Genomic DNA, 14,580 nt, shown 5'->3' with positions numbered 1-14,580 from the left:
GGAATATAAACATTCTAATAGATTAGCTCGTGACTGTGCGTCTATTATTATATTGATGCGCTAAAATCTTAGCAAATTTTTGTATGCAATTGCCTTGATTTACCTGCCATTTTATTGTTACGCACTTTGGTAAGAATTTAATTACTTACTAAACAAAATGTGTACTTTTGGTAAGTTAATACAACATGAGACAATAGATTCTATTTTAGGGAGAGTGGATGGGAGAAAAATCAAAGATGAGTGAAAAATCAAAGAGAAGGAAAGAGTGGGACATATATAAGGAAGGTTAGACGAAAGAGAGGTGAAATGGGAATCTTGCGTTCTTTTTTAAATAGTATAAAGATATAAAGATTATTTTTCTGTTCGTGTTTTTATTTTTTTTTCTCATTTTTTTTCTATTTTTTGGTTTTTCCTTTTTCATCGAATTTGATGAACTTTTTTTATTTTTCGATGAACTTTTTTGAAAATTTGATGAAATTGTTTTTAACTCAATGAACTTTTTTCATTTTGATGAATATTTTTTATTTTAAGATGATTTTTTAAACCGATGAATGTTTTTCAAATTCGATGAACTTTTTTCAAATCTGAACTTTTATTCAAACTCGATGATTTTTTTTAAAATTGACCAAATTTTTTAAATTTTGATGAACTTTTTCAAATCGATGAACATTTTTTTAATTCGTGAATTCTTTTTTAGATTTACCTTTTCTTCATTCAAATAATTTATATAGGGAATATAATACTATGATATGTTAATGTTTGTACTAAAAGAAGGGTCGAATAGGATTATTTCCAAATAGGAATCATAAGCACCCTTAAAACCAACAAATTCTTCAATTTATTCGATATCATAGTAACTATAAACACCCTTGGCATAAAAAGATAATATTTCATTATCATTAAACTCACATAGGTAGGGAAGGTGTTTTTAGGATTCTTAGAGCAACAAGTAAAATCATAAATTTCAGATAGATTCCAAGCATAGCATAGCAAACGATTTAATTGATTTTACAAGAGTTTCCCTTTTTGAGATAAATGGTGACGCGCAAAATAAGCATGCTCATCTCGTGATTTTCCCTCAACTAAACTAGTTGGGGTTTCAGCACGAGCACAAAAAGATGATCCAAGTATAAAACTTTAACTGGATTCGTAGTTATCTTTAATTTTTGCTTTTACTTCATGTTCTTGTGTCATGACATGAAAACAATAGAAGCAAGCAAACAAAATATTTTTATGTTTTTTATTTTTTTTAAGAGAAGTGGGGGAGATGAAAAAGAGAGGCAAAGGCAAATAAAAAGTAGAGCAAGTAGATTATAGTTTGTGTGAAGGTACTTTATAGGTTTCGATGATGTCTCCCCGGCAACTGCGCCAGAAATTCTTCCTGCTACTTGTGGGCTGCGTTGGGATTTTCCTCGAAGAGGAGGGAGATGCAGTACAGTAGAGATAAACATTTCCCTCAGTGAGAACCAAGGTTTATCGAACCAATAAGAGAATCACATAAAGCCTCATGAACACCACCTGCACACACAAAAGCAAATACTTGCACCCAACGCGGGCAGTCAATCCCCTTGAACTCGTTACTTGCAAGGATCAAATCTTGTATAGGTATATACATAAATTGCAAAATGAAATAAAGGTAAATAAATTGCATCAAGGTATTTTTGGTTTTTATAATATGATTAAAGTAGACCCGGTGGGTCATAGTTTTCACCAGAGGCTTCTCTCTCGAACACATAGCTTACGGTGAGTAAACAAATTACTGTTGGGCAATTGATAGAAAAGCGCATAGTTATGGCGTATTCACGACAATGATCATGTATATAGGCATCACGTCCGAGACAAGTAGAACGACTCCTGCCTGCATCTACTACTATTACTCCACCAATCAATCGCTATCCAGCATGCATCTATGGTATTAAGTTCATAAAAACAGAGTAATGCTTCAAGCAAGATGACATGACGTAGACAAAGTAAACCCAATCAATATGAATAAACCCTATCGTTTTACCCTTAATGGCAACAATACAAATACGTGTCTTGTCCCCTTCTGTCACTGGGATATAGAGCATCGCAAAGCACCTCTCTCACTAAAGATAAATCAATCTAGTTGGCCAAACCAAACAGATAGATCAGAGAGAAATACAAAGCTATACAATCATGCATAATAAAGTTCAAAAAATACTCAATTACTTTCAATGAATATTCCAATGATAAACCCTCAATTCATCGGATCCCAACAAACATGAATTCCAAGAAGATCGAGGGGAACAACGTATTGAAGATCAAAGAGAGAGAAGAAGTCATCTAGCTACTAGCTATGGACCCGTAGGTCTGTGGTGAACTACTCATGCATCATTGGAAGGCAGCAAGGATTATATAGAAGCCCTTCGTGATCGATTCCCCCCTCCGGCAGAGTACCAAAAAAGGCCTCCGGATGGGATCTCGGAAGAAAAGAAGCTTGCAGTGGCGAAAAAAGTGTTTCGGGTGGCTCTCTGTTGGTTTGGGAATATTTGATAATTTATAAAGCTGTAATTAAGTCAAACAAAGTTGCGTGGGAGTCACGAGCTCAGCCCCCCCAGGGCGCGCCTGGTGAGCTCGTGACTCTCCCGTAAGTCTTCTAGCCTCCTCCCAAAGCTTCTAGGGTCCCTTCTAGTCTAGAAAAAATCACCATAAAGTTTCAACGTGTTTGGACTTCGTTTGGTATTGATTTTCTTAAAAGTAAAAAAACAAGCAAAACAACAGGAACTGGCACCGGGCACTGGGTTAATAGGTTAGTCCAAAAAATGATATAAAATATCATATAAATGCATATAAAGCATCCAAGATTGATAATACAATAGCATGAAACAATAAAAAAATTATAGATACACCGGAGACATATCATTTATGTTTGTGAAGAGGTAGATGGGTTGAGTCTCATGATTTGAAGAACCTCGATAGACACTCTTGCACGATAGAAACCCAATGCTCTCAAATTTCTGAAACTCAATCTTTAATTCTTTTTCAATTAGATAAAGATAATCTTATTTCCTTTAACTAAATTGAAACCCGTAGTGGTAAAAGAATGCAGGACCTGGAAGGACCTGCATGGTATGAGAATGAACGAGCAAAAAAAGAGAAGAGAAAGCCGGAGCCAAACTCAAGAAGACAAAGAACTCCTATTTGGCGAAGAAGAACAAGAAGAACCGGTCCAACAAGATGCACAAGACAATGAAGCCGAAAAAGAGGTTGACAAAGAAGTTGATCCTGATGCAGAAACCGTTGATGGTGATAATAATGAAGAGGAAGCAGTGCCCCAAGGTGATGATACGTCTCCAACGTATCTATAGTTTTTTATTGTTTCACGCTATTATATTATCAACCGTGTATGCTTTAGATCCCATTTTATATCATTTTTGGGAACTAACCTATTAACTTAGTGCCAAGTGCCACTTCCTGTTTTTTGCCTATTTCTTTGTTTCGCAGAAAAAAATACCGAACAAAGTCCAAACACGATGAAACTTTACGATGAATTTTTATGGACTAGAAGAGACCCTAGAAGCCTCGGGGAGGCCAGAAGACCTGCTCGTGGGCCACAAGCTCAAGGGGCACGTCCCTCAGTGGGGGCGCCGCCTGAGCTTGTGGGTCCCATGGGACTCCGTTTGACCTAATTCCAGCGCTATAAATTCCCTAAATTCTAGAAACCCCCAGAGTGAGACCCAAACAATTTTATAGCTGCCTCAAGCCTCTATTCTTCCACGATCCCATCTGGAGGCCTCCGACGGTACTTATCGGGGGGAATCCAGCATGGAGGCCATCTTCATCAACCTTGTTGCCTCAAAGATGATGTGTGAATAGTTCCTACATGACCTACGGGTCCATAGTAGTAGCTAGATGGCTCTATCTCTCTCTCTCTCTCTCTCTTTGATCTTCAATACAATGATCTCTTCGGAGACCTATTTGATGTACCTTTTGTTGTGTGCTTGTTGGGATCCGTTGAATTGTGGGTTTATGGTCAGATTATTATTAAAAGTATTTGATTCTTTTATGGTATTTATATATGTGTTGTTTTATAGCCTTGTATTTCTCTCTGATCTATCTATCTCTTTTGGCCAATTAGATTGATTTATCTTCAGTGGGAGAGGTGCTTGGTGGTAGGTTCAATCTTTTGGTGTCCTTACTCTGTGACAGGAGGAGTTGCAAGGCACGTCTTTGTATTGTTGCTACTAGGGGTGAAACGATGGGGCTCGAACATATTGTTGATCTTGCTTTGTCTACATTATGTCATCTTGCTTCAAGCATTACTCTGTTTGTTATGAACTTAATACCGTAGGATGCATGCTGGATAACGGTCGAGGGGTGAAGTAATAGTAGTAGATGCTGACAGTTTTCGGTCTACTTGTCTCGGACGTAATGCATATATATTGATCATGCCATGAAGAATCATCATAACTATGTGCTTTTCTATCAATTGCCCAACAGTAATGTGTCACCCGCCATTGCTATGCTCATGAGAGAGATGCCTCTGGCGAACCTATGGCCCCTAGGTACATTCACTTTATATTTACTAAAACCCTAAAAATACTTGTTGTACTTTATTTAATTTTATTTCCTTTTTATTTTATCTATCAACCACTACCGGATTTTATCCTTACAATTGGCGAGAACTAGGGGATTGACAACCCTCTTAATGTCGTTGGGTCCAAGCATTTGTTTTGTGTGTATGTGCAGGTACCGTTTATCTTGTTTGTGTGGTGTCTTCTATTGGTTCGATAAACCTTGGTTCTTAACAAAGAGAAATACTATCATTTACTATACTATTTCATTCCTTCCTATTCAGGGAAAGCCCAACACTATCACAAGTAGCAGGTGATAGAACCAAAGAACTAAGGGTTGAGAAAGAAACCAGACCACCCTATCCAACCAGTGGAGAAAATGGTCAAACTTCGAGAAATCAAGAAAAAACTAAATATAAAGGTAAAACAAAAAAACTTCCTTACCCTAAATTTGTTAGACCACCTTCAAACGATGCACTCTATTCGCCCTTCTTGCAAGCTATTGCAAATCTGAGAGCTCCTTTGCATGTGACTGATATATGGAAGATTCCCACTTTTGCCAAGTTCATGTGTGATATTGTTAACAATAAGAGAAGTGTCAATCTTAAGAAACATGTGGCTATGATAACAGAATGCCCATTTGAGGATCAGATACCGGCAAAATTAGGAGACCCGGGTATACCTACCATCTCTTGTTCAATTGGTAATATCGATATAAATAATGCTCTTTGCGATATTGGAGCATGGGTCAGTGCGATGCCCCTAACTCTCTATCACGATTTGAATTTGAGAGAATGTGTTCCTACGGGTATAACTTTGCAGATGGCCGACAAATCTACGAAGAGGCCAATTGGACTGGCCGAAGATGTACTTCTAAGATTGGTTTGGCATATTATACCTACCGACTTTATTATACTTGGTATGCCTGTAGACGAAAACTAATCTATTATTCTTGAGAGATCATTTTTTTAATACCGAAGGTGCAACTTTGGATTGTGCAAAAGGGAAGGTAACCTTCAGGATTTATGATGAAGAGATCATGAGATACTTCCCTGGTACGCCCATTTTGCATCATGCTTTTATATTGATATTTATTGCATTATGGGCTGCTATTACACATTATGGTACAATAGTTATGCCTTTTCTCTTTTATTTTACAAGGTTTACACAAAGAGGGAGAATGCCGGCAGCTGGAATTCTGGACCGGAAAGGAGTAAATATGAGAGACCTATTCTGCACAACTCCAAAAGTCCTGAAAATTTGCGGAGAATTATTTTGGAATATATAAAAAATATTGGGTGAAGAAATACCAGAGGGGACCCACCAGGTGGCCACAAGCCTGGGGGGCGCGCCCTACCCCCTGGGCGCGCCCCTAGGGCTTGTGGGCCCCCTGGTAGGTCTCTGGTGCCCATCTTCTACTATATGGTGGCTTTTGACCTGGAAAAAAAAATCAGAAGAGAGCTTTTGGGACGAAGCGTCGCCGTCTCGAGGCGGAACCTGGGCAGAAGCAATCTAGGGCTCCGGCGGAGCTGTTCTGCCGGGGAAACTTCCCTCCGGGAGGGGGAAATCGAAGCCATCGTCATCACCAACGATCCTCTCATCGAGAGGGGGTCAATCTCCATCAACATCTTCACCGGCACCATCTCCTGTCAAACCCTAGTTCATCTCTTGTATCCGATCTTTGTCTCAAAACCTCAGATTGGTACATGTGGGTTGCTAGTAGTGTTGATTACTCCTTGTAGTTGATGCTAGTTGGTTTATCCGGTGGAAGATCATATGTTCAGATACTTAATGATATGTATTACCCCTCTGATTATGAACATGGACATGCTTTGTGAGTAGTTACGTTTGTTCCTGAGGACATGGGAGAAGTCTTGTTATAACTAACCATGTGAATTTAGTATTCGTTCGATATTTTTGAAGAGATGTATGTTGTCTTTCCTCTAGTGGTGTTATATGAACATCGACTACATGTCACTTCACCATGATTTGGGCCTAGGGAAGGCATTGGGAAGTAATAAGTAGATGATGGGTTGCTAGAGTGACAGAAACTTAAACCCTAGTTTATGTGTTGCTTTGTAAGGGGCTGATTTGGATCCATATGTTTCATGCTATGGTTAGATTTATCTTAATTCTTCTTTCGTAGTTGCGGATACTTGCGAGAGTGGTTAATCATAAGTGGGAGGCTAGTCCAAGTAAGGACAGCACCCAAGCACTGGTCCACCCACATATCAAATTATCAAAGTAACAAACGCGAATCATATGAGCATGATGAAAACTAACTTGACAACAATTCACATGTGTCCTCGGGAGCGCTTTGCTTTATATAAGAGTTTGTCCAGGCTTGTCCTTTGCTACAAAAAGGATTGGGCCACCTTGGTGCACCTTGTTTACACTTGTTACTTGTTACCCATTACGAATTATGTTATCACAAAACTATCTGTTATCGATAATTTCAGTGCTTGCAGAGAATACCTTGCTAAAAACCGCTTGTCATCTCCTTCTGCTCCTCGTGGGGTTCGACACTCTTACTTATCGAAAGGACTACGATAGATCCCCTATACTTGTGGGTCATCAAGACTCTTTTCTGGTGCCATTGCCGGGGAGTGAACTGCCTTTGGTAAGTGGAACTTTGTAAGGAAAAAAATTCTATAGTGTGCTGAAATTTACTATCACTTGTCATTATGGAAAATCATCCTTTGAGGGGTTTGTTCGGGGTATCTTTGATACGTCTCCAACATATCTATATTTTATTATTATTCCATGCTATTATATTATCCATCTAGGATGTTTTATATGCATTTATATGCTATTTTTTATGATTTTTGGGACTAACCTATTAACCTAGATCCCAGTGCCAGTTTCTGTTTTTTCCTTGTTTTTGAGTTTCGCAGAAATGGAATATCAAACGGAGTCCAATTGACCTGAAAATTTACGGAGAATATTTTTGGAAAATAAAAAAATACTAGAATGAAAAGATATCGGAGAGGAGTCCTGAAAGGATCGAGAAGAGGTGTCTAGAGGGGGTGAATAGACTCTTTGCAAAGAAAAGCAGCAGTTTTTAATTTCTTCAAGTTAAGGTGGAGTTCTAGCACAAGTTTAAACATTCACAATACATATCAAGCAAGCATGACAAGAGTATATGAGCAGCGGAAAGTAAAGCATGCAATTTGCGAGAATGTAAAGGGATGGGATTGGAGTGTGCAAACGCAATTGGAGACACAAGGATTTTTTCCGTGGTTCCGATAGGTGGTGCTATCATACATCCACGTTGATGGAGACTTCAACCCACGAAGGGTAACGGTTGCATGATTCCACGGAGGGCTCCACCCACGAAGGGTCCATGAAGAAGCAACCTTGTCTATCCCACCATGGCCATTGCCCACGAAGGACTTGCCTCACTAGGGTAGATCTTCACGAAGTAGGCGATCTCCTTGCCCGTAGAAACTCCTTGGTTCAACTCCACAATCTCGACGGAGGCTCCCAAGTGACACCTAACCAATCTAGGTGACACCACTCTCCAAAAGGTAATAGATGGTGTGTTGATGATGAACTCCTTGCTCTTGTGCTTCAACTGATAGTCTCCCCAACACTCAACTCTCTCTCATAGATTTGGATTTGGTGGAAAGATGATTTGAGTGGAAAGCAACTTGGGGAAGGCTAGAGATCAAGATTTATGTGGTTGGAATGGAATATCTTGATCTCAACACATGAGTAGGTGGTTCTCTCTCAGAAAATGTATGCTGGAAGTGTAGGCACGTTCTGATGGCTTTCCTCACGAATGAAGAGTGGGTGGAGGGGTATATATAGCCTCCACAACAAATCTAACCGTTACACACAATTTACCAAACTCGGTGGGACCGAATCAGAAAACTCGGTCAGACCGATTTAGTTCATAATGTGACCGTTAGGCATTTCGGTGGGACCGACATGATCAACTTGGTGGGACCGATGTGCTAGGGTTAGGGTAAAACCTCATCTCGGTTTGACCAATTACACAAACTCGGTGGGACCGATTTTGGTAATAAGCTAACCAGAGAGTTGGTCAAGCAAACTCGGTGAGGCCGATTACAAATCTCGGTAAGACTGAAATAATTGCAACAGGAACCAGAGAGTTTGCAAGCCCATCTCAGTGAGACCGAGATCCCATCGGTGAGACCAAACTGATTAGGATTTCTGGCAGTGGCTATGTCAAATGAACTCGGTGGCGCCGGATAGATCAAATCGGTAGGGCCGGGTTTGACTTTTGGTTTGGGACATATGTGGAAATGAGAAAGTGGTTGAGGGCTTTGGAGCATATCACTAAGCACTTTGAGCAAGCAAGCCATTAGGCAACACCTCATCCCCTTTTAATAGTATTGGCTTTCTTAAGGACTCAATGTGATCTTGGATCACTAAAATGAAAATGTAGAGTCTTGAGCTTTTGAGCTTTTGCCAATCCTTTGTTCTTAGCCTCTTGCAGGGGTTCCACATCCTCTTGTCCACGCCACTCCATTTGTTGAACTTATCTGAAATATACTAGATGAAAACGTTAGTCCAACAAGAGATATGTTGACATTAATTACCAAAATCACCTAGGGAGCACTTGTGCTTTCAATCTCCCCCTTTTTGGTAATTGATGACAACATACATCAAAGCTTTAGATAGATATATAAAGAATAGCAGGTAAAGCTTTGGAAAGACATGTAACATGCATAGGCTCCCCCTACATGTATGCAATCATGTAAATATAGAGTATAAGAGCAGGTGAGTGCATAAGCATGACAGAGAAAGCAATGAGTTAAATGTATCTTGGCTATATGCATCAGAGCAAATGATGTTAATATAAAAATTGTAACTTCATGTTCATGATTCCTTCTTGCAAACAATATGTACATCAGCAAGAGGTCATCATGCACATGAATGTGATGCATATACTTACCTTGTGGTCTTAAGCTGGCTTAGGAGGAGATGAACATGAGTAAACAAGGTTAGATAACACAGATACATCTATTGAACAGAGCAAGAACTGCAAACCACAAGAGTACCAAGATTGGGATGACATATAGAGAGTGAGTACTAGGTACTCCTATTGAATATAGACATGTCCCCAAAGGTAAAGATATGCAAAGAATTCAAAGATTTCCTTCCCTAGAAGTCTTTCTCCCCCTGAATCTTATATTGGATAATGGGAGAATATAGGGAAAACAAAATCAGAGCACAAAAACATAACACAAACTAACATGTCTTTCCCCTCTAAAGACATGTGACTTCTCTCCTCTTGAATAACAAGCATCTGGGGCTCTTTCTCCGTTTGATAAACATTCTCCCCCTTTGAATTACTCTCCCCTTTTGAAGTGATTAAGCTTTGATGTGATCTCTCTCTCCCCCTTTGACATCAATTTCCAAGAAGGGATCTTCTGGATTGTGAGTCAAAATAGGTTTGGTCCTTGAGTCATAGAGCAAAGCAGCATATAGAATGTGATGCTGGTAGAGGACAAGAATCATCGAGTGGAGTTGGAACAAATATGCAGGATGCAAGTGGCAAAGAGTCTTCTCAACATTGAAATCGGTAACACCGAGTTGTTTACTTCGGTGGCACCGAGATGGTTCGGTTTGACCGAAAGTAGCAATCCGGTGTGTCCGAGTTCAACACAGAGACAACATTTTGTCACCTCATCTCACTAGGCAAATAAGATCTGACAAAGATTTGCAAGGAATTAACTGAAGGATTTGCAATGAATTAGATGCAGGGAATGCAGAACATAACAAAGAAAAGAAATCTTGATGAAGTTTTTTTATATAAGAAGGGAAACAAGTATGCAAGAGACAAATGCAAGAACATAGAGAAACACTAGAGAACTTCATCTAGAATTGGTCGGCGACAAGTCACCTATGTTAGAGTATATTGACTTAGGAGTCAAGTGAGAACACTTGATCATAGGTCATACTCATCGTTTAAGCTCAAAATGGGGTTACCATTTTTCGTTTAAGCATTTGATGTATTCTCATCTTGTTGAGCTGCTTTGACCCATGACTTGGGGTAAAGCTTCTCTAAGATGGAACAACATACCTTGGGTGGTGGTGTTGAACTTGATCATGTAGTTGAACTTGTGTGGGATGCTCAAGGGTGAGGTAGATCATCAAGAATTGGGAGCATCACTTGTAGTTTGAGTTCCTCTACCTAAATGGGTTAGTCTTGCAAGGAAGAGCACTTGTGTATCCAAAATGACAATCATGAAATTTGATACCAAATGAAATCGTCAAAGGATATGTTGAAGGATTTTATGCTTCCTTGTCTTCAACCACCATGGTGTAGAGACTTGGTGATGTAGAGATTGCTCAAGATGTGAGTGAGTTGCAATCTCATAGATTTAGATTCACCCAAGTGCCTATAAGGGTTAGATAGCATGCAAGGGTGCAAATATATCCAAAACATATGATCATCATCATAAGAGAAGTATCAAGGATTAGTCAAAGGCTCATGCCTTGCATGTATCCAAATGGAGTTTCTACTCCAAGTTTGAAGCATCAATGATGTTCAATTCACCTCTCAAACGGCAAAATACTTTCTCATCAAGCGGTTTGGTGAATATATCCGCCAATTGCTTATCGGTACGAACAAGCTTAAGATCAATGTCCCCTTTAGCAACATGATCTCGAATGAAATGATGACGAACTTCAATATGCTTAGTTCGAGAATGTTGCACGGGATTATGAGCAATCTTAATAGCACTTTCATTGTCACAAAGCAATGGAACATGTTTCACATTGATCCCATAATCCTTAAGAGTTTGGGTCATCCAAAGTAATTGAGCACAACATGAACCGGCGGCAATGTATTCTGCTTCGACGGTGGATAAGGATAGCGAGTTTTGTTTCTTGGAGGACCAAGACACAAGAGATCTACCAAGAAATTGACAAGTACCCGAAGTGGACTTTCTATCAACCTTGTCACCGTCATAGTCCGAATCGGAGTAGCCAACAAGATCAAAAGAAGACCTCTTAGGATACCAAATGCCAAAATTTGGTGTATGGATTAAGTATCTCACTATCATTTTTACAGCCTTAAGATGACATTCTTTGGGGGCCGCTTGATATCGTGCACACATGCAGACACTTAGCATAATATCGGGACGGGAGGCACATAGATATAACAATGAACCAATCATAGATCGGTAAACCTTTTGGTCAACTGATTTGCCATCCTTAGTCAAGTCAAGATGTCCACTAGTAGGCATGTGTGTTTTCATACCTTTGCTTTCTTGCATGTTGAACTTCTTGAATAAGTCCTTGGTATACTTTGTTTGAGAAACAAAGGTGCCTTCCTTAGTTTGCTTGATTTTCAAACCAAGAAAGAACTTGAGTTCACTCATCATAGACATCTCAAACTTCTTCGACATTAGCTTTCCAAACTTTTCACTAAAATGAGGGTAGTCGAACCAAATATGATATCATCAACATAAATTTGGCACACAAATAATTCACCATTAACCCTTTTTGTAAAAAGAGTAGAATCAATCTTTCCAATCTCAAAGCCTTTCTCAATAAGGAACTTGGTCAAGCATTTATACCACGCTCTAGGAGCTTGTTTAAGACCATAAAGAGCTTTGTGAAGTTTGTAAACATGATCGGGTTTCTTAGGATTAACAAAGCCGGGAGGTTGTTTGACATAAACTTCCTCCTCAATTTCACCATTTAAAAAGGCACTTTTAATGTCCATTTGGTACAAGGTGATATCATGGTGATTAGCATAGGCAAGTAAGATGCGGATGGACTCAAGTCTAGCAACGGGGGCATATGTCTCACCATAGTCCATACCTTCGACTTGAGTGTAGATTTGGGCGACGAGACGTGCTTTGTTGCGAACGACTTGTCCATCTTCGTCTTGCTTGTTGCGAAACATCCATTTGGTACCGATGATGTTGTGGTTGTTGTCGGGCTTCTCGACCAATGTCCACACTTGGTTTCTCTCAAAGTTGTGTAGCTCTTCATGCATGGCGTTTATCCAATCCGGATCTTCCAATGCTTCTTCAACCTTGATAGGTTCAATGCTAGAGATGAAATAATTTTCACAAAAATTAGCCAAACGAGTTTTAGAGCGAGTGATTCTCTCGGTTTGGATATCATTGAAGATTTGTTCGACGGGATGGTCTCTTGAAACTCTTGCTCGAACTCGTGAACGCTTTTGCTTGGGTCGGGGTGGAACATATTCTTCATCATCTTGTTCTTCTTGGCCTTCTTCATTGTTGATGTTGTCGTTCTCTTGTCGTGGTGGAGAAGGAGGTTGATGAGGTTCATCTTGGTGTACTTCCTCGTTTTCTTCATCTTGGTGTGTCCCACTTGTGGATGCTTCCATGTCAACTCTTGGTTCACCTTGTCGTGAGGTAGAAGCTTCCACTTGGACGGACGAGGTACTCTCCTTCACCTCCGTTGGACGAATCTTGCCAATAGACAAGTCCTGGATTGCTTCCGAAGGGTCTTTGTCTCCTACATCAATTGGCAATTGCTCTACTTGCGAGCCGTTAGATTCATCAAACTTCACATCTACCGTCTCTTCAACCTTTAGGGTGAAATTGTTGTAGACACGGTAAGTGTGAGAGTTTGAGCCATAACCAAGTAGGAAACCTTCATGAGATTTAGGAGCAAATTTAGAACGATGATGCTTATCAAGAATGTAGCACTTTGAGCCGAATACCTGAAGGTATCCAACTTGGGGTTTGTTACTGGTGAGGAGCTCGTATGCCGTCTTGCCGAGTAGCTTGTGAAGATACAAGCGATTTGTTGCATGACAAGCCATCTCAACCGCTTCTGCCTAAAAGTGTTTTGGAGTTTTGTACTCATCAAGCATCGTTCTCGCCATCTCAATAAGAGTCCGGTTCTTCCTCTCAACAACTCCATTTTGTTGAGGTGTGTACGTAGCCGAGAACTCATGTGAAATCCCCTCTTCGTCAAGAAAGGTATCCACATTTGCGTTCTTGAACTCCGTTCCATTGTCGCTGCGAACCTTCTTGATCTTCACTTCAAATTTATTTTGGGCCCTCCTAGCGAAGTTCTTGAAGATCTTTTGGACCTGCGATTTATCATCAAGAAAGAACACCCACGTAAATCTTGAAAATCTCGACTATGACTAGACCAAATGAGTTTCCACCGAGACTCTTGTAGGCATTGGGACCAAAAAGATCCATATGAAGTAGCTCGAGCAGTTTTCTCGTGGTCATGATGTTCTTCACGGGGTGACTTCCTCCAACATGTTTTCCTGCTTGACAAGCATTGCACAATCTATCCTTGTCAAATATAAAATCTTTTACTCCAAGGATATGATCACCTTTAATTAGCTTATCAAGATTTCGCATGCCCACATGACCTAACCTTCTATGCCACAACCATCCTTTAGAAGATTTAGCAATTAAGCAAGTTCTAGGTTGAGCCTTTTTAGTGAAATCAACAATGTAAAGATCACCTCTACGAATACCGGTAAAGACCATATTATGATTATCTCTACAAAACACTTGGCAATGTACTTCAGTGAATAGGACATTGAATCCAAAGTTAGCAAGTCTAGATACGAAAAGTAGATTGTGCCCAAGAGATTCAACGAGCATAACATTTTGTATGGAGCTATCATGTGAGATGGCCACCTTACCAAGGCCAACCACCTTACCCTTTGAGTTATCACCAAAAGTGACATACTTTCGAGGGCCGTCGTTTTCAGCAAGCTCATGAAACATATCCTTATCTCCGGTCATGTGATCGGTACATCCACTATCAAGGACCCATTCCTTTCCTCCAGCCATGTAGCCGCGAAGATTTTCCATAAGACCAAAGTGTCTCATCGACTCATCGAGATCAAAGTTACTATCATCATCCTCATCATAGTATCCATGTTCAACATCGTCTTGTGATGGATCAATTCCTAGAGAGAGCGATTCATTAGATAAATGATCATCACAATAATCATCTTTATAAATTCTAATGGCTTCGGAGATGATATTGCTAATGATTCCAACATCTCCTTTGGCACACATAAGATTAGTAAGCTCAAATAGACAATCACCAAACTTAG

This window comes from Aegilops tauschii, chromosome 1 (assembly GCF_002575655.3).
Source record: "Aegilops tauschii subsp. strangulata cultivar AL8/78 chromosome 1, Aet v6.0, whole genome shotgun sequence".
Taxonomy (NCBI): Eukaryota; Viridiplantae; Streptophyta; class Magnoliopsida; order Poales; family Poaceae; genus Aegilops; species Aegilops tauschii.
This window is presented reverse-complemented; position numbering follows the sequence as displayed.